This window comes from Lontra canadensis, unplaced genomic scaffold, assembly GCF_010015895.1.
Source record: "Lontra canadensis isolate GAN:19392208 unplaced genomic scaffold, GSC_riverotter_1.0 scaffold233, whole genome shotgun sequence".
NCBI classification, from domain to species: Eukaryota; Metazoa; Chordata; class Mammalia; order Carnivora; family Mustelidae; genus Lontra; species Lontra canadensis.
This window is the reverse complement of record NW_022631227.1, coordinates 255,172-275,492: the sequence shown is the minus strand read 5'-3', so window position 1 is coordinate 275,492 and position 20,321 is coordinate 255,172.

Below are 20,321 nucleotides of genomic sequence, written 5' to 3'. Positions count from 1 at the left end.
TCCAAGCAGCCTCACCAGGTGAGTAAAGAATGTCACTTCCTGGCAGGTGCAGGAACCTTAGGATACTTTGTGGTCCTCAGGAAGAGGAATTTGCCCAAATGGACAGGTATTGTAGGCATGTCTGATGGCAAGTACTTGGCTTGGCTTCTGGCCTGGAGAAGCTACTGAAAGTTCAACCTAGAGATTCCTTATAAGAAGTTCCAGCAAAGCAGATTCTAAAAGATCTATATGATCACTCAGTGTTCTTGCTGAGCTATGAAAATAATTAGGCCAAATCTGTTTAAACTGGATTTTTCAGATAAATTAGTCCTAATTTGGCCATCTCTGGAAATGAGGATTATTTTAGAGAGAAAAATTATGTTTTAATAACACACCTTGTGGATTCTAGATTTGATTGTCTTTTAATGTTGTTTACCTAACCTAGACACCTTGAGGTAAACTTCAGAGAAGTTACACAATAACTCATTTGGACGATCTTCTTGCTTTTTATTCTGTGGGGGATAATAACAGGACCCCATGGCACAACTGGAAAATGGGATTGATTCCCCAACAGTTATATAACTTAATTATCACCTTGACCAGTTCTGTGTGGCTGGGATAATAAAACTGCCTAAAAGCCAAAAGCATACCCCACCCCATAGGATTAACTATGGACTTGTAGAGATAATAGATGACCATACTTTCTTTATGATTGGATTGGATGATGCATGTGGGACTCCCCTTATCTCTTGACAAGTTTTCTCCCACTTGCCAGTGATCCATTATAATTAGGATATCAAGGCTGCACCACTCAGGAAAAGGGCTTCTTAATGGCTTTATCCCTTAGTCATATTTATCCTAGAAGCCACCTCTATTGAGGTACAATTACAAAGGCTTAGCTAAGCATAGAACAGCCCTCATAAAAGGAGCCTCAAAGCTTACTATGGGACAGTCCCTGAGTGTAATGACTTCGCATCAGGTGCCGATTTGTCTTAGAAACCAAAGGCCACTGATGGATGAGGGAGGCCAACTTATTAAATACCAGGATACACTGATAGAGATGCCTGAAATAATACCTAAAACCCATCAGACTTTAAAATCCAGCTACCCTTATGCCTGGACCTGAATGTCACACTTCTGTAGAGCATAACTGCTGGAGGTCATTGATATTGTTTATTCTAGTCAACTGGATTTAAAAGATTGCCACAGCTATAATTCACCTCAAAAGCTCTATGCCAGGCCACCCCCTGTGGTAAGTAGGCTTAGAGGAGACCTCAAACAGATTGAAAACTTAGAGGCGTCTCAACACCTCCAAGCCCTGGGAAAAGCTTGAAGATGTATCTCCTGAGAAGCTTTAGAAAGGACCCCCTCAAACCATGGTGGACAGGGCCTGACACTGTTGTTCTAACAACCCCTATATCCCTCAGGGTCTTAGGTGCCACCGAATGAGTCCACCGTTCTAGAGTAAAGAAGGGTCTCACCAGTTGGATGAATCACACCAGTGGAAAGCCCAACCAGATCCTATGGACCTGCTCCAGCTCCACCTTTGGTGAGACCCCACTGACTGATGGACATCTGTTCACCATGGTCCCTGGCTTTTGCTGGCACAACACCGACACCCTCACATCAGGAGTTGGACTTTACATTGCTCCCCCTTCTGACTGGACTTTCTCCCAGAAACTTGTTATTGTTATTGCTTATTGAGCAGCCTTAGAAACCTTAAGATTGATTGCTAAGTTCAAAGAAAACACTATTACCAGGCGAACCACTCACTGTCCACATACTAGCCTAGCAGGGCCATCATAATAGATGATAATGTTGCCTTCTAAATTAGGTGTTTAAAGGGGCATCAAAGAGGGAAATGGTAGGGCAAAACTGTACTCTAAGATGGCTGACCAAACCAGCAAGGGAATTCCAGTCCTTGTCTCAAAGTTTTTCTGTGTTGTTCTTTCCTACACCATTTCCCATGCATGCCAAATGTACCAAGTATGCAGAAGTAGAAGGGTATAAATCCCCCTCCCTGCTTGTGCTCGGGGCTCAGACCTTTGGAGAACAATCTCATCTGAGCCCACCAGTGTTAAATAAACCTCCAATCCTCCAGAGCCTCTGAGTGCTGCTTGGTTTTTCTGCCAGGATCCAGTCCAGTTTCCGCAACATGCATTTAAGACTCCTCAGCGTCTATTGATGACTTCATAGCTCATTTCCTTTTAGTCATGAAAAATATTCTATTGTCTGGATGTAGTACAGTTTTTTTATCCATGTGCTTACTGAAGGGCATCTTGGTTGCTTCCAAGTCTTGGTAATTATGAATAAAGCTTCTATAAACATTAATGTGCAGATTTCTGTGTGGACATAAAATTTTAACTCATTGGTGTACGAAGGAACATGGTTTCTGGATTGTATGGGAAGATTAGGTTTAGTTTTGTAAGAAACTGTCATACTGTCTTTTAAAGGCCCATATCATTTTGCATTCCTCTCAGCAATGAATAAGAGTTCCTATTCCTCCACATCCTATACAGTATTTGGTATTACAGTGTTACAGATCTTGATCATTGTAATGGGTGTAATAGTGGTATCCCATTGTTGTTTTAATTTGTAATTCCCTAATGACATATGATGTGGAACATTTTCACATATGCTATTTGCCATCCATATATCTTCTTTGGTGAGGTGTTGATTAAGATCTTGGCCCATTTTATTTATTTTTAATTTTTTTTAACTTAAATTCAACTTAGTTAACATGTAGTGTATTATTAGTTTCAGGGGTAGAATTTAGTGATTTATCAGTTACATATAACCCCCAATGCTCATTTCATCAAGTGCCCTCCTTAATGCCCATCACCAATTACCCCACCCCCCAACACCCCATTTTAAAATCATATTGTTCATTTTCTTACTGTTGAGTTTTTAGAGTTCTTTGTATATTTCAGATAACATGGTCTTTTATCAGATGTGTCTTTTGAAAATATTTTCTCCCAATCTGAGGTTTGTATTCTTATTCTGTTAACATTGTCTTTCACAAAGCAAAGGTTTTAAATTTTAATAAAGTTCAGTTTATCAATTATTTCTCTCATGGATTATGCCTTTGGCATTTTATCTAGAAAGTCACTGTCACACCCAAGTTCATCTAGGTTTTTTCTTATGTTATCTTCTAAGAATTTTTATATTTTTGTGTTTTACATTTAAGTCTGTGACCCATTTTGAGTTAATTTTTATGAAAGGTATAAGGTCTGTGTCTAGATTTTTATTTTTACCCGTGGATGTCCTCTTGTTCAACCACCATTTGTTGAAAGAACTATCTATTCTCTATTGTGTTGTCTTTAATCCTTTGTCAAAGATAAGTTGACTGTATTTGTATGGGGTCTATATCTGAGCTCTCTATTCTATTCAGTTGGTCTATTTGTTGATTCTCTCACCAATACCACATTGTCTTGACTACTGTAGCTTTACAATAAAACTTGAAGTAGTATCAGTCATCTGACTTTGTTCTTCTCCTTAAATATTAAGTTGGTTATTCTGAGTCTTTTGTCTCTCCAGATAAACTTTAGAACTAATTTGTCAATATCCACAAAATAACATGCTGGGATTTTGATTGGTATTGTGTTGAATCTATAGATCAATTTGGGAAAAACTGATATCTTGACGACATTGAGTCCTCCTATCTATGAACATAGAAAGTCTCTCCATTTATTTAGGTCTTCTGTGATTTCTTTTATCAGAGCTTTGTGGGTTTTCTCATATAAGCCTTGTACATATTTTGTTAGATTTATTCTTAAGTATTTCATTTTGGGAGGCACTAATATACACGGTAATGCGTTTTTAATTTCAAATGCCATGTGTACATTGTTGGCATGTAGGAAAGCAACTGACTTTTGTGTATTAATCTTGTATCTTGAAAGCTTCCTGTAATTGGTTATTAATTCCAGCATTTTTATTTTGTTTTGTTTTGTCAAATCTTTCAGATTTTCTACATAGATAATCATGTCATCTCTAAATGAAAACAGTTCTATTTCTCTCTTCTCAACCTGCATATCTTTTATTTCCTTTTCTTGTCTCGTTTAATTAGCTAGGACTTCTGGTATGATGTTGTAAAGGAGTGGTGAGTGCAGACATTCTTGCTTTGTTTCTGATCATAGCAGGAAAACTTCAGGTTTCTCACCATTAAATTTGATGTTTTGTAGATGGACTTTATCAAAGTTAGGGAGTTCCCCTCTAGTCCTAATTTATGGAAAACTTTTTGGAAAATCATGAGCGGGTATTGGATTCTGTCAAATGCTTTTTCTATATTGATATGATCATCAATAATATATCAATATAATTTTTTTTCTTTAGGCTGTTGGTATGATGGATTATCACATTCTTTTAAGCAGCAAATAAACAAGGAAATAATATCTACCTTCTGGTAATAATGTAAGGTCTAGAAGAAATAATACATGTCAAGGGCCCAGCACCATGCCTGCTAAGTAATAGGAGTTCAGCAACTGGTAGTTCCTCCCTTAAAACTCATTCACGAAGGTGGAAACCACTGACAATCAAGCCCCTATTCCACAGCTGGCTCCCAGGGAGGTTCTGAATTCCCTGCTAGAGGAACAAGTTGGTATTTGGGAGGAAGCTATCACCATGTGATTTCCAGCTTTCTGATTCTCACAAACTCATCAAAGAGCAGGTCGCATGCTTCTACTTTTATTATTGATTATAATCAATATATCTCTTATAGCAAACACAAAACAATTAGAATCTGTTTCAAATCCTTAGTTGACAAAAGAATGAAGGTTACTATTTTGGAACACTATTTTTTCTCCTGACTACATCATCAACACACACTGAATTTTCTAATGCTTAGTAATGCGTCTGCCAAGTTCATTAGATATCAGCTGATAATTGGTTTCATAATTTATGAAATATCACACTGGCACAGTAAAGCAAAAAGTCCATGGTTTAGAGTTCATCCATGTTTAATTCATCCCAAAGAGTATTTGGAGGGAACCAGACCTAAGGTAGTGACTCAACACAGCTTTCAAACATATTGGTCAGAAAAACGACAGACTCGGGGTGCCTGGGTGGCTCAGTCGGTTAAGTGTCTGCCTTTGGCTCTGGTCATGATCCCAGGATCCTGGGATAGAGCCCCGGGTTGGGCTCCCTGATCAGCAGGAAGTCTGTTTATCCTTCCACCCCTCCCCCAACTCATGTTCTCTCACACACTCTCTCAAATAAATAAATAAAATATTTTTTTTAGAAAAGAAAAAGGACAGACTCTGTTAGAGTACTGTCAGCAACAAATTACATGCACACTTTGAAAAACAGAGTGATAAGGGTAAATGTCCTAGGGTGGCTGGCATGACATTCTGAAGTAGGCACACTTAAAGATTAGGGCTTGTCTGCTGTCTTCTGTACACTGACACTGTGTATAAAACAGTACCAGGAGGTCACATGGAGTATGTTCAAGCCAGAGTCTGCCAAAAGGACATTCTAAGACAGACTTGGATCTTTCCCATGGGTTCTGGAGCCAGGACTGCCCTCTGAAGAGCCCTGTCAGAAGGCCTTTATGTTTGTGGGTGTGGGTCATAGTCTGACAAGTCACTGCTCTTTATTTTAATTGCAACTCATGAGGCTGCCACTTTACAGGCAACTTTGTAGGCCTTCCCTTAGTTTAAGTAATTAGGAAATAGTTGTAAGTCTGGGAAAATACTCTGCTTTATTCCTGAATTTGTGGGCCTAGAAAAAAGGGTTGTCTTATGTCAGAGGCACCAAATAAACTATCAGAGCAAAAGTTCCCATTCCATGCAGTAAACATCCCTGAGCAGCCCCCTTGGGATTTGACCCTGAGGTGGGGGTAGGAAGTTGAAGGGGCTGCAGAAATGAAGTTTGCACAATCCTGCCCTTGCAGAGCTCACAAGATCATGGAGGCAAGAGCAATGGAGACAACTAGTTAAAAAACCAATGAGAGAACTGGAAAATCTCCAGAAAGCCCCTGGGTTGCTATAGATGGTAAAACTTTGAGAAAGTTTGAGTGTCCGTTTTGTTGATTTGGTTTGGATATGTGGGAGTTGTAAGTAGCTGCAGAGAGATAATAATTATGACCACTACAAAATCAGGCACTTTTAAAATATGTTTTACAGAAAATGACTCAGTGGATTCTCAGAACTGACCTAAGAAGTAACATTATCATCATCATTTTCTTTTCAGGAAAATATGGATATTTCATTAAAATTAAAACTGTATGGTTTTCCAGGCAATTAGAGATAGATTGCAAATATGTGAAAAGCACTAAAAAATAAAACATTTAGATAAAATGAAAACCTTTTTGACCTTGGAATAGGTAAGGAAATCCTAAATAAGATTTGAAAGGCATAAAGGAAATAATTATTTTGTTTTTTAATTTTTTCAAAGTTTTTATGTCAATTGCAGTTAATTAACATACACTGTAATATGAGTTTCAGGTACAGTATATAGTGATTCAACATTTCCATACATCACCTGGTCTCATCACAAAAATGCACTCCTTTATCCCTATCACCTGCTTCACCCATCCCCTCACCCACCTTCCCTCTGGTAGCCAACAGTATATTCTCTATAAAGAGTCTGTTTCTTGGTTTGTCTCTCTCTTTTTTTCCTTTGCTCATTTGTTTGTTTCTTAAATTCCACACAAGTGAAGTCATATAGTATTTGTCTTTCTCTGACTTATTTCACTTAACATGATACCCTCTAGCTCCATCCATGTCACTGAAAATGGCAAGATTTTATTCTTCTTATGGCTGAAGAATATTCTATTGTGCATATATACCACATCTTCCTATCCATTTGTCATTTGATGGATACTGGCGCTATTTCCATAGTTTAGATAGTGTAGTGTAGATAATGCTGCTATAAAAATCAGGGTGCATGTATCCCTTTGAATTAGTAATTTTGTATTCTTTGGGTAAATACCAAGTAGTGCCATTGCTGACTCATAAGGTAGTTCCATTTTTAACTTTTTGAGGAACCTCCATACTGTTTTCCAGAGTGTCTGTACCAGCTTGCATTCCCACCAAGAGTATAAGAGTGTTCCCCTTTCTTTGCTTCCTTGACAACATCTGTTGTTTCCTGTGTTGTTAATTTTAGCCATTCTGACAGGTGTGAGGTAATATCTTATTGTAGTTTTGATTTGCCTTTCCCTGATGATCAGTGATGTTGAGCATAAAAGAAATAAATTTTGATAAATTGTATTATATTAGAATTAAGAACTTCTGTTTGTCAAAATACATTGTTAAGATAGTTTAAAAGGCATCACAAAGTGGAAGAAGATACAATACATGTACTAGACAAAGGTTTATATTCTAAAATACATATTTATATATGTATTTGTTTTGTTGATGATTTGGTTTACATATATAAATATGTATTTATATATATATTTTTTGTTGATTTGGTATATATATGTATACAAATATATAGTTATATATTTTTGTTTTGTTTATTTGAGAAATACATATATATATATATAATGTATGAGGCACCAACCCAATAATAACTCTATTATTTAGATACTTATTGGTAAACCCTTTATAAGCCATCAAAAAAAGACAGATAATCAATATTTAGGTAAAAGCATTAACAGATTCCTCATAAAAGAGATATTAAAGTGACCATAAAAAAATCAAAAGGTTCTTAACTTTACTAATCATAAGACAAACACAAATTTATATCACAAGATAATCTCACACACTCTCCAGAATGGTTACAATGAAAAAGATGGAAAATACTAAGTATCAGTAAGGTTATGGAGCAACCAGATCTCTCATACTGTCTTGGGAGTATAAATTGATAAAACCACTCAAGAAAATTCTCTGACATTATTTACTAAAGCCAATCATATACATATCCTATGACCTAGCAACTTAACTACTAGGTATATACCTAATGGAAACATTTATATATGTTGATCATAAGACAAGTACTGGAATGTTCATAACAGCACTGTTTCTAATAAACTCAAACTGAGGATTACTCAAATGCCCATCAACTGTAGAATGAGCAAATTACAGTGTACTTATATAAAGCAATACTATACAACAATGAAAATGAACAAGTTATAACTTTGTGTAACCACATTGATGAAAATCATAAATACAAATGTTAGTTTAGAAAAGTCAGCCCTAAGGGAGTACATGGTATTTGATTGCATTGATATAAATTAGAAAAACAGGCAAAACTTATTTATGCTGGTAACATTCAGGAGAGTGATCACCTTGCGGTTGGGGGAAATGACTATAAGGGGTCATAAGGAGAAATCTGAGATGCTGTTATATTCTGTTATTGATCTGGATTCTGGTTATATAGGCATGTTTGATTTCTGAAAATGTATCAAACTGTACCCCTAAGACCTGTGCACTTACTGTGTATGATGTTTCAATAAAAAGATGTAAAATATGTCAAATACCAAAATGGCAAAATTGATTTGATTTAAAAAATAAAAAGAAACTCAAGCTTTGCCTATTTGTGTATGCTTCTATAAATAGAATATAACAGACCACTGTTTCTGTCAAGGAACTTAGTATGTTATGTAGAATAAAAAAATTTAAAAGTGATTCCCTAAATATACTCAGGAGTTTTTGTCCAAGAACAACAATTGACTTTTTATTTTTTATTTTTTAAAGATTTTATTTATTTATTTGACAGAGAGAGAGAGAGAGATCACAAGTAGGCAGAGAGGCAGGCAGAGAGAGAGAGGGGGGAAAGCAGACTCCCCACTCACCAGAGAGCCCGATGTGGGGCTCGATCCCAGGACCCTGAGATCATGACCTGAGATGAAGGCAGAGGCTTAAGCCACTGAGCCACCCATGTGCCCCAACAATTGACTTTTTAAAAAGATAGATTTATTCATTCATTCATTCATTCATTTGAGAAAGAAGGAGAGAGTGAGCACACAAGTGGGGGGAGGGGCAAAGGGAAAGGGAGAAGCAGACTTCTCACTGAGCAGGGACCCCAACATGGAGCTTGATCCCAGGGCCCTGGAATCATGACTTGAGCTGAAGGCAAATGATCAACTGACTGAGCCACCAGGCGCCCAAACAGTTGGCTTTTTAGAACATCATTATATGCAAAAAAAAAAAAAAAAAAAAAAAAAAAAAGGAAAGAAAAGAAAAGAAAGAAATTAGATGTCTACCTTACAGTATACACAAAAATCAAGTCAAAATGGGTTAAAGACCTAAAGATAAGACCCCAAACTGTTAACACTCTTAGAAGAAAACGTAATGGACAGCTTCATGGCATTGGTCTTGGCAATGAATTCACGGATATGACACCAAAACTATAGACAACAAAAGCAAAAATAGAAAAGTGGGACTACATCAATTTAAATGCTCTGTACAAGAAAAGAAACAATCAACAGAATGAAAAGACAACCTACAGAATGGAAGATAAAATTTGCAAACCATATATCAGATAAGGGGTTAATATTCAGATTATAAGGAACTCCTACAACTCAATAGCAAAGAAAAAAACCCTAATAACCTGCTTTAAAAAATAGTCTAAGGAACTAAATAGACATTTCTCCAAAGAAGATATACAAATCGCCAACAAACATATGAAAAGATGCTCAATATCACTAATCACAGGGAAATACAAATCAAAACCACAATGAGATAACCCCTTACACCAATTAGGATGGCTTATCAAAAACAAAACTACAATAACAAAAGATAACAAGTATTGGCAAGGATGTGGAGAAATTGGATTCCTTGTACACTATTGGTGGGAATGTAAAATGGTGCAGCTATTATGGAAAATGGTACAGACACCCCTCAAAAATGAAAAATAGAACTATCAAATGATCCAGCAAATCCAATTTCTGGGTATTTATTCAAAAGAATTGAAATCGGGATCCTGAAGAGATATCAGCACTCCTACATTCACTGCAGCATTAGTCACAATTGCCAAAAGATACAAAAAACATAAATGCCCATTTATGGATGAATCGATAAAGAAAACATTGGTAAATAAATACAGTGAAATATCATTCACACTTTTAAAAGGAGGAAATCCTGCCATATACAACAATATGGATAAACCTTGAGGACATTATACTAAGTGAAATAAGCCAGTCACAGAAGAAAAAAATACTGCATGAGTCTACTTACCTGAGGTATCTAGAATAGTTAAACTTCTAAAAGCATAGAGCAGAAGAGTGGTTACCAGGAACAAGTAGGGAGGGGAAATTGGGAGTTGCTAATCAATGGGTATAAAGTTTCAGTAATGCAAGACGAAAAAATTCTAGAAATCTGCTGTATGACGTTGTGCCTATAGTTAACAATATTTGTTCAATTGAAAACCTATAAAAGGAGTGGATATTATGCTAAGACTCTTACCAAAATAAAATTAAAATTAAAAAGATTAAAGACGTGTTTTACTTCATCAACTTCTGATTTTCATTATTTTCTTCTTTTTGCTTAATTTATGCTTATTTTGTTTTTCACTTAGTTTTTGAAGGTTAGTCCTGATGTCACTGAGTTTCTAAACCTTTGCTCTCTGTTGATATAGGATTCTTAATGCTAATAATCTCTTTTTTTTTTCCCTTGGCTGCTTTTTTTAAGTTTTTTTTAAGATTTTATTTATTTATTTGACAGACAGAGATCACAAGTAGGCAGAGAGCCAGGCAGAGAGAGAGGAAGGGAAGCAGGCTCCCTGCTGAGCAGAAAGCCTGAGGCAGGGCTTGATCCCAGTTACCCTGGAATCATGACCTGAGCCAAAGGCAGAGGCTTTAACCCACTGAGCCACCCAGGCTCCCCACCTTTGGCTGCTTTTAAGATTTTCTTTTTGTCACTAGTTTTCAGCAGTTTAATTGTGATGTGCCTTGATGTAGTTATTTATGTTTCTTGGGTTTCCTTAAATTTCAGGAATCTGTATATTTATAGTTTCCATGAAATATGGAATTTTTCCATCCATTATTATTTCAGATATATTTTCCACTCCATCTCCCCTCCAATTCAACTCCTTTCCTTCAAGGACTTCAATTACAAATCAATTAGGCTGCTTGAAATTGTTGCACAGCTCACTGATGCTTTGTTCTTTTTTTTTTTTTTCAGTCTTTATTAGCTTTCTGTTTTTCTTTTGGATGTTTCTGTTCTTGGTCTTCAAGTCCTCCAGTCTTTTCTTCTGCAATATTTGATGTGCTGTTAGTCACATCCACTGAACTGTTCATGTCAGATATTATGGTTTCTATCTCTAGAAGATAGATTGGGGTTGTTTTGCCATATATTCCATGTCTCTACCTAACATGTTCAATATTTCATCTGGTTTCTTGAAAATGTGAGATACAGTTATAATTCTTTAATATTAATGTCTATTAATTATGTCATCTATATCCTTAAGTCAGTTTTGATTGATGGATTTTTCTCCTCTTTATATTTTGTATTTCCATGCTTCTCTGAATGTCTCTTGTTTTTTTATTGGATGCTGAACATTATATATTTTAACTTTTAGATATATTTGTATTCCTATAAATATTCTTGAGAGAGATATATATATATCAATATTGTTATATTACTTGAAAATGATTTGATCCTTTCAGGTCTCTCTTTCTATTTTTGTTAGGTGAGACCAGAGCAGCATTTATAAAGTTTAGGATTAATTTTCCCCTATGACTCAGGCAAGCTCCATCTAACATTCTACCCAGTGTCCCAGGAAATATAAGATTTTCCACTCAGACTCAGGAACCAGCACTATTTCAGGACCTGTGTGGACTCTGAGGATAGCTTCTTCCATTCCTTTTGTAGTGGTTCTTTCCCTGACCTTTGGTACTTCCTCACATGCACTTAAACAATCAAGGGGGACTCTGAAGACCTCCAGAGTTTTCTCTGTGTATCTGTCTCCTCTCAGGTATTTTACCTTTAAACTCCAGCTGTCCTGGTCTTCCTGGATTCTCAACTCCATTCACTTAGGGAGACCACCCTCCCTGCTCTCCAGCCTGGAAATGTTCTCCAAATATCAAGCTGAACCAGTTGCAGACCCTACCCCATTTGTTTTCCATCTCTCTGGGATCACTCTTCTTCATTGCTTAATGTCCAGTGTCAAGAATCATTGTATTATTTAATTTGTCTTTTCTTGGCTGTTATTTCAGGTGTAAAGTAAACCCAGACCCTGGTCCATCTTACTGAGAAGAAGGAGTCCTCCACAGTTTATTTTAATAGGAGGAACTGAGTATGTTTAAAATCAAAGAGGAAGGTTTTCATTGAGAGGAGGTGATTTAATATAAAAAAAAGAATATAATCAACAGTGCTCAGTTTTGAGAAGTCAATTATTGAAGAGATCTATAATATAAGTGGAACAGCTAGATCTATATGATAGAAAGAGCAATTCTTCTATTACAACAGAAGAGGTAGAAGAGAGATGTGTGTAAATGTGTCAGTATTTCCCAATTTATGGACTCTACTTTTCCGTGAAATAAAAGGCAGAGATATTTGCTGAGAATGAAGGTGGTGGTGGAGGTTAGAGGCTTTGAGGAGATGTGGTGGTTTGAGAAAAGATGCTGCAAAGAGGGAAAAATTAGTCAACCAGAGAAATATAGGATGGCCAAGCCTTTACTGATGGACCATTTGAGGCTGGTGACTATAAATATATATTGGAGCAAATCTAGACTTTTCATCCTGAATGGCTCAAATTTAACACATCTACAACTGAAAACATCACCTTGAAGTGACTACTTCTCTTGGTTAACTAGGTGGATAAAACATGGCATTTGTTGAGATGGTTTGCACAAAAGCAGGGACAACTTGTAAAGGCAAAGTATTCAGTTTTGAGCAACCAGAATTTAGGAGAACTCAGTGACTACCAAGACCATGCAGCTTGAGCTTCACACATAGGTAAAACTAATCTCTATGTCTATCTTTGGTCATCAGTATTCCAGATCATTGGTGACTTGGCAAAAAATATTTCAGTGAGTGGTAGAGGCAGATGAGATGGGGTGGTACCTTGTCAGGACTAGGATAGGAGAAAGACATGAGACAGCTGAGAGAAAAATATTGTCATCACTGTACAGTATTTGAGAAATTGGGTAGTGTTCAAATGTAGGACACAGGTAAAAACATTGGCCTTATTATTTCTTTACGGCCTTCAGTTACACAGACAGAAACTGTCAATAAAATTAACTATATAAGCTTAACATAGATTCCTCACTGTAAATGCTTCTGCAAAATGTGTGTGTGTTATACCACTAAAAGAATCAGGCAGGAGAGGCAGAAATGGTCTCCTCATGTAACAGATCATAATTTTCAGAGACAGACTATAGGGCTGTATCTTAGACCCTCTTCTTAATTTGAGAGGCCTTCAGAGGTAACTGGCTTTCATCAAAACTGAAATTGTTTTTGTGGACCTTGTAAACAGTTGCCAAAATATAAATAACGCCACTTAGCAGGTCAACATGGTCAGTTACTCCAGGGCGCATTTGGCAGCCAACCTGAGAATCAGACCTTTTGAGGAGCATGAATGAGTGTTTTCTATCACTGAAGGCAGTAACACCCATTTTGAAATTCTTATAGGCCAAGATAATTTCTCCTGTGCCCTAGGCTGTGGAACTCCAGGATCTCAATGAAGCTCCTGTCCAAAAGGCATCATTGTTACAGCAATGACCCCATAGCCAGACTGCCTGAATTCAGTTCTTGGTTCTGTTATTTACCAGCTGTGTTACTTTAAGTAGGTTATTTAAGGAAACTGTGCATTAATTTCCTCATCTGCAAAATGGGAAGGGGGTGTAGTACTTACCCCATAGTACAAGGATTAAGCAAGTTAATATTTCTAAAGCACTTAAAGTAGTTCCAGGTACATAGTAAATACTTAAAGTCTGTAAAATAGAAATTATTACTTAAAATTACACAGAGCTGCATTGTGAGAGAAATTCTGCCTACAGGGTAAACTTTTACCTGGGAAAAAATTTGGTCAGTAAAGTCAACTTTGAGAGCATCACCAAATTATCTGTTAGCTAATTATACCAGTCTTACCTAATTGACTAAATAGAGTATCAGAGATACTAAAGAGAGCCACAGTCTTGAACTGTATGCCATGAATCTAGTAAAACTCTAGCAGAGAAGTATGAAAATTAAAGAAGGTAGTATGTAAGGCAAGCTCTTCATACACCCCCAGGTACTGAAAATTCTAACCTTTATTATTTTAGACTTCTGAAAAAGTCTATGCTTGGCTTCATTTGTTTATTTTGCTGTAGAAACACCTTCAGCAAGTTGTGCTTTATTGTTATGTCCTTGACTTTTACCAAGGGTACTACACAAAGAAAATGCCAAAATATTTAAATGAATGGATAGAAAGACAAAAGGATTGACTGCTGCCTTTGCTACAAAACCATCATGCAAGATATTGTCCATTATGTTTTTCAGTGTCCCCAGGATAAATACTATATCACCAAGGAAAAATTTCATTTCTTGAAGAATTGGTAGGCTTCCTTCTATCAGAAAATAATTCTATATAGCATGTTTTCTCTGGTTGCCTGGAAACTCAGAGTCAAGTTTAATGCTCAATCACTGTAACTCTTAAACTCAATGTTAGTTTGTTTTCTTCTCATTTGTATATATTTGACTTTCCAGTTTTATCCTAATGATTTCAATGTGTATCTTTTATAAGGACAATAACAACAAGTATTTACTGAGTACTTACTCTTTTCCAGATAATGTTCTAGGAGGCTTGAATATCTCATAATAAGCTCCTATGAAAGTTTTCAGAAAGTATAAGGATATAAATAAATAAAGATGCATGTACCTGACAGTGCAAATTGATTATTAGATAAGAATGAGATCTTATAGTCAGAAATAAAAATACTCAACATTGATGAATCTGTTGATTATTTTTGTTTAAAGAAGAATTCAAGGAACTTCAGTTTCTAGCAGTATTGTCCATTAGATAACCTGGACAACACTCTTGATAAATATACTAAAACACTGGATATCACACATCTGTCCCTAACTTAATGACTTTAATTTGTTCCTGAAAGTCCTACCATTAAGTGAAAAGCTGCTACATGAAAAATCTTTTCCATTAATTTTAATGGGAAAAATTATTATGCATTCATCCTAATGCAAGAATAGTCATCACATGAAATTGAATAACTGAATGATAAAAATAAGTGTATATATAACAAAAATGTGAAAATAAATGCAGTTTGAACATACAGTGTAGATTATTAAAGTTTTATTACACTCATTCTTTTTTTTCTTTGTACATCATGTTCTTGAACCATTTTTTAATATTTGGGACAGGGGAGGACTTAAGATCATCTTATTTGACACTGTACGTAAGAATAAAAGTATAGAACAGAAAAATCACCTTTAGAGGAAAATAAAGGCAAAATACTAACACGTTGAAATACATGATGTTAAAAACAAGACAACAGACCCCAAATGCAGTTGCTTATGCCAAGCCCCACATCACCAAACTGAGATTTAACCTAATTACAGTTTAGGCTCTCCAAGAAATGGAATCTTCAACTAGTCCATCAGGAACCACTTGATCAGCACTAGTTAGGTCAATCTGCCTGATGGACCCTTAGTATCCCTTAAAGGAAAATAACCTTGTAATAACCAACCCACTTGTTTGCCTAGTATAACTTCCTTCTTTCTGTTACACTTCTGTGTATGAAAGTCTTTCATTTTGTATAGCTCCTCAGAACTCCTTTCTACCAACTAGATTGTATGCTGACAGAAAAAATCAATTTTTGCTCAAATAAACTCTTAAAAAATTTAATGTGCCTCAGTTTGTCTTTTAACAGTGGAATAGATCATGTGCACTAACTTAGTAGTTAGAAAAAGCTACCTCCTCATCCCTTACTCGGTATATGTATGCTAAGTAAATGTTTTGGGTTCATTTAAACTTAACCCACAGTTCAACTTTGTTCCACATCATATTTTCAGACCAAAACTGTTATGTTGACTACATTCACAAGGATGTCTTTGTCTAAAATCATAATTTTGAAATATCATTTTATAGCAATTTATTTAGTGTGATTTTAGTGAATAAAGACAGTGGCAAAAAACTGTGCTAGTAACTATTGTATTCTTCACCATCACATACTTTCAGCAAAAGAAAAACAAAGAAACAAAAAAACAAACCAATTTTGCATAATAATTTCCTTTATAAATCATTAAAAATTATTAATTGCATTAAATCTTGATCTTTGTCTTTTTAATATTCTGTGACAAAATGAGAAGTACCTATAGAAGTACTTGTCCAGTGAATTCCCCAATTTTGAGTTGTGAGCTGAACTAGACATTTTCTAGAATAGCATTTTTTCTTAAAAGAATGGATCAGAGATAAACTGTGCTTATTTAGATTTGGGTATTTAGGAGAAGTTTCCTTGAAAATGAATAAAGCAAGCCTATCAGTTCAAGAAAAACAACTAACTCAATATCATAAAAGCCATATACAAAAGACCTACAACAAATATCATCCTCACCAAGGGAAATCTGATAACTTCCTTTCTAATGTCAGGAACATACAGGGATGTCCATTCTTACCATGGTTGTTCAACATAGTACTGGAAGTCCTAGCCTCAACAGTCAGACAACAAAAAGAAATAAAAGGCATCCAAATTGGCAAAGAAGAAGTCAAATTTTCACTCTTCACAGAAAATATGATACTCCGTGTGGAAAACCCAAAAGACTCCACAAAAAAAAATTGCTAGCACTGGTACAGGAATTCAGCAAAGTCACAGAAGATAAAATCAATGAACAGAAGTCAGTTGCACTTCTTACACTAACAATGAAGCAGAAGAAAGAGAAATCAAGGAACCCACAATTCCACCACAAACCATAAGATACCTAGGAATAAACCTAACCCAAGAGGTAAAGGATTTGTACTCCAGAACTGTAGAACACTTATGAAAGATATTGAAGAAGACACAAAAAAGTGGTAAAACATTCCATACCCATGGATTGGAAGAACAAATATTGTGAAAATGTCTATGCTACCCAAAACAATCTACATACTCAGTGCAATCCCAATCAAAATGCCATCATCATTTTTCTCAGAGCTGGAGCAAACAAACCCAAAAGTTTATGGAACCACAAAAGACCCCAAGTATCCAAAGGAATGTTGAAAAAGAAAACCAAACCTGGAAACATCATAATTCCAGACTTCAAGCTGTATTACAAAGCTGTCATCATCAAGACAGTATGGTACTGGCACAAAAACAGACACATAGATCAATGGAACTGAATAGAGAGCCCAGAAATGGACCCTCAACTCTATGTTCAATTAATCCTCGACAAAGCAGGAAAGAATATCCAATGGAAAAAAGACATTCTCTTCAACAAATGGTATTGGGAAAATTGGACAGTCACATGAAGAAAAATGAAACTGGACAACTTTCTCACACCATACACAGAAATAAACTCAAAATGGATGAAAGACCTAAATGTGAGATGGGAATCCATCAAAATCCTAGAGAACAGAGGCAGCGATCTCTTCAAAGTCAGCTGCAGTAACTTTTTGCTAGACACATCTCCAAAGACAAGGGAAACAAAACCAAAAATGAACTATTGGGACTTCATCAGAGTAAAAAGCTTTTGCACAGCAAAGGAAACAGTCAACAAAACTGAAAGGCAGCCTATGGAATGGGAGAAGATATTTGCAAATGACTTATCAAATAAGGACTAGTATCCAAAACCTATGAAGAACTTATCAAAGTCAACACCCAAAAAAACAAAAAATCCAGTCAAGAAATGGACAGAAGAGCCTGGTGGTGGGTATTAAGGAGGGCATGTATTGCATGGAGCACTGGGTGTGGTACATAAACAATGAATCTTGGAACACTGAAAAAATAAAATTAAATTTTTTTTAAAAAGAATAAAGCCTAGCAAGCAAGAAAAAAAAGAAAGAAAGAAATGGACAGAAGACACAAACAGAGATTTCTCCGAAGAGGACATACAAATGACCAACAGACACATGAAAAAATGCTCAACAGCACTCGGCATCAGGGAAATACAAATCAAAGCTACCATGAGATACCACCTCACACCAGTCAGAATGGGTAAAATTAGCAAGTCATGAAATGAAAGTTGTTGGTGAGGATGCAGAGAAAGGGGAGCATGCTTACACAGTTGGTGGGAATGCAAGCTGGTTCAGGTACTCTGCAAAACAGTATGGTGGTTTCTCAAAAAGCTAAAATAGAGCTATCCTAGGATCCAGCAATTGTGTTACTAGGTATTTACCCAAAGTATATAAATATAGTGATTTGAAAGGGCACAAGCACCCCCAGTGTTTATAGCAGCAATGTCCACAATAGCCAAACTATTGTGGGACAGAGCCCAGATGTCCATCGACAGATGAATGGTTACAGAAGATGTGGTATATCAGCCATCAAAAAGAATGAAATCTTGGCATTTACAATGATATGAATGGAATTCGAAGGTATTACGTTAAGTGAAATAAGTCAGTCAAAGAAAGACAAATGCCATATGCTTTCACTCATATGTGGAATTTAAGAAACAAAACAGATGCACATAAGGGAAGGGAGGGAAAAATAAAATAAAATAAAAACAGAGAAAGAGGCAAACCATAAGAGACTCTTAACTCTAGGGAACAGAGTTGCTGGAGGGGAGGTGGGTGGGGGGATGGGGTAACTGGGTGATGGGCATTAAGGAGGGCACTTGATGTAAATAGCATTGTATGTTATATGCAGTTGATGAATCAGTGAATTCTACCCCTGAAACTAATAATACACTATATGGTTCACCTCCCCTTCCAATTTCCCTCAACTCCCTTCTCCTCTCCATGGTGAACCATGAGAGACTATGGACGCTGAAAAACAACCTGAGGGTTTTGAAGGGGCAGGGAGTGGGAGGTTGGCAGAGCCAGGTGGTGGGTATTAAGGAGGGCATATATTGCATGGAGCACTGGGTGTGGTGCAAAAACTATGAATACTGTCACGAGGAAAAGAATTTTTTTTTTAATTTAAAAAAGTGGTGAGAGTGGGCATCCTTGTCGTGTTTCTGATCTCAATGGGAAGGCTGCAAGCTTTTTCCCATTGAGGATGATATTTGCTGTGGGTCTTTCATAGAAGTTCAGAAATGTTCCCTCTATCCCCATACTTTGAAGCATTTTAATCAGGAACGGATGCTGGATTTTGTCAAATGCTTTTTCTGCATCAACTGAGAGGACCATGTGGTTCTTCTCTCTTCTCTTATTAATTTGTTCTATCACATTGATTGATTTGTGAATGTTGAACCATCCTTGTAGCCCAGGGATGAATCCCACCTGGTCATGGTGGATAATCTTTTTAATGTGCTGTTGGATCCTGTTTGCTAGGATCTTGTTGAGAATCTTAGCATCCATATTCATCAGTGATATTGGTCTGAAATTCTCCTTTTTGGTAGGGTCTTTGCCTGGTTTGGGGATCAGGGTAATGCTGGCTTCATAGAAAGAGTCTGGAAGTTTTCCTTCTGCTTCAATTTTTTGAAACAGCTTCAGGAGAATAGGTGTTATTTCTTCTTTGAAAGTTTGGTAGAATTCCCCAGGGAATCTGTCAGGTCCTGGGCTCTTGTTTTTTGGGAGGTTTTTGATCACTGCTTCAATCTCGTTACTAGATATCGGTCTATTCAGGTTGTCAATTTCTTCCTGGTTCAATTTTGGGAGTTTATAGTTTTCCAGGAATGCATCCATTTCATCTAGGTTGCTTAGCTTATTGGCATATAACTGTTGATAATAACTTCTGATGATTGTTTCTACTTCCTTGGTGTTAGTTGTGATCTCTCCCTTTTAATTCATAATTTTATTAATTTGGGCTTTCTCTCTTTTCTTTTGGATTAGTGTGGCCAATGGTTTATCGATCTTATTGATTCTTTCAAAAAACCAGTGGCTTTCTTATACACTAGCAGTGAAAATACAGAAAGGGAAATGAGAGAATCGATTCCATTTACTATAGCACCAAGAACCATAAGATACCTGGAAATAAACCTAACCAAAGAGGTAAAGGATCTGTACTGGAGGAACTACAGAACACTCATGAAAGAAATTGAAGAAGACACAAAAAGGTGGAAGACCATTCCATGCTCTTGGATAGGAAGAATAAACATTGTTAAAATGTCTATACTGCCTAGAGCAATCTATACTTTTAATGCCATTCCAATCAAAATTCCACCGGTATTTTTCAAAGAGCTGGAGCAAATAATCCAGAAATTTGTATGGAATCAGAAGAGACCCTGAATCGCTAAGGAAATGTTGAAGAACAAAAATAAAACTGGGGGCATCACATTACCTGATTTCAAGCTTTACTACAAAGCTGTGATCACCAAGACAGCATGGTACTGGTATAAAAACAGACACATAGACCAGTGGAACAGAGTAGAGAGCCCAGATATGGACCC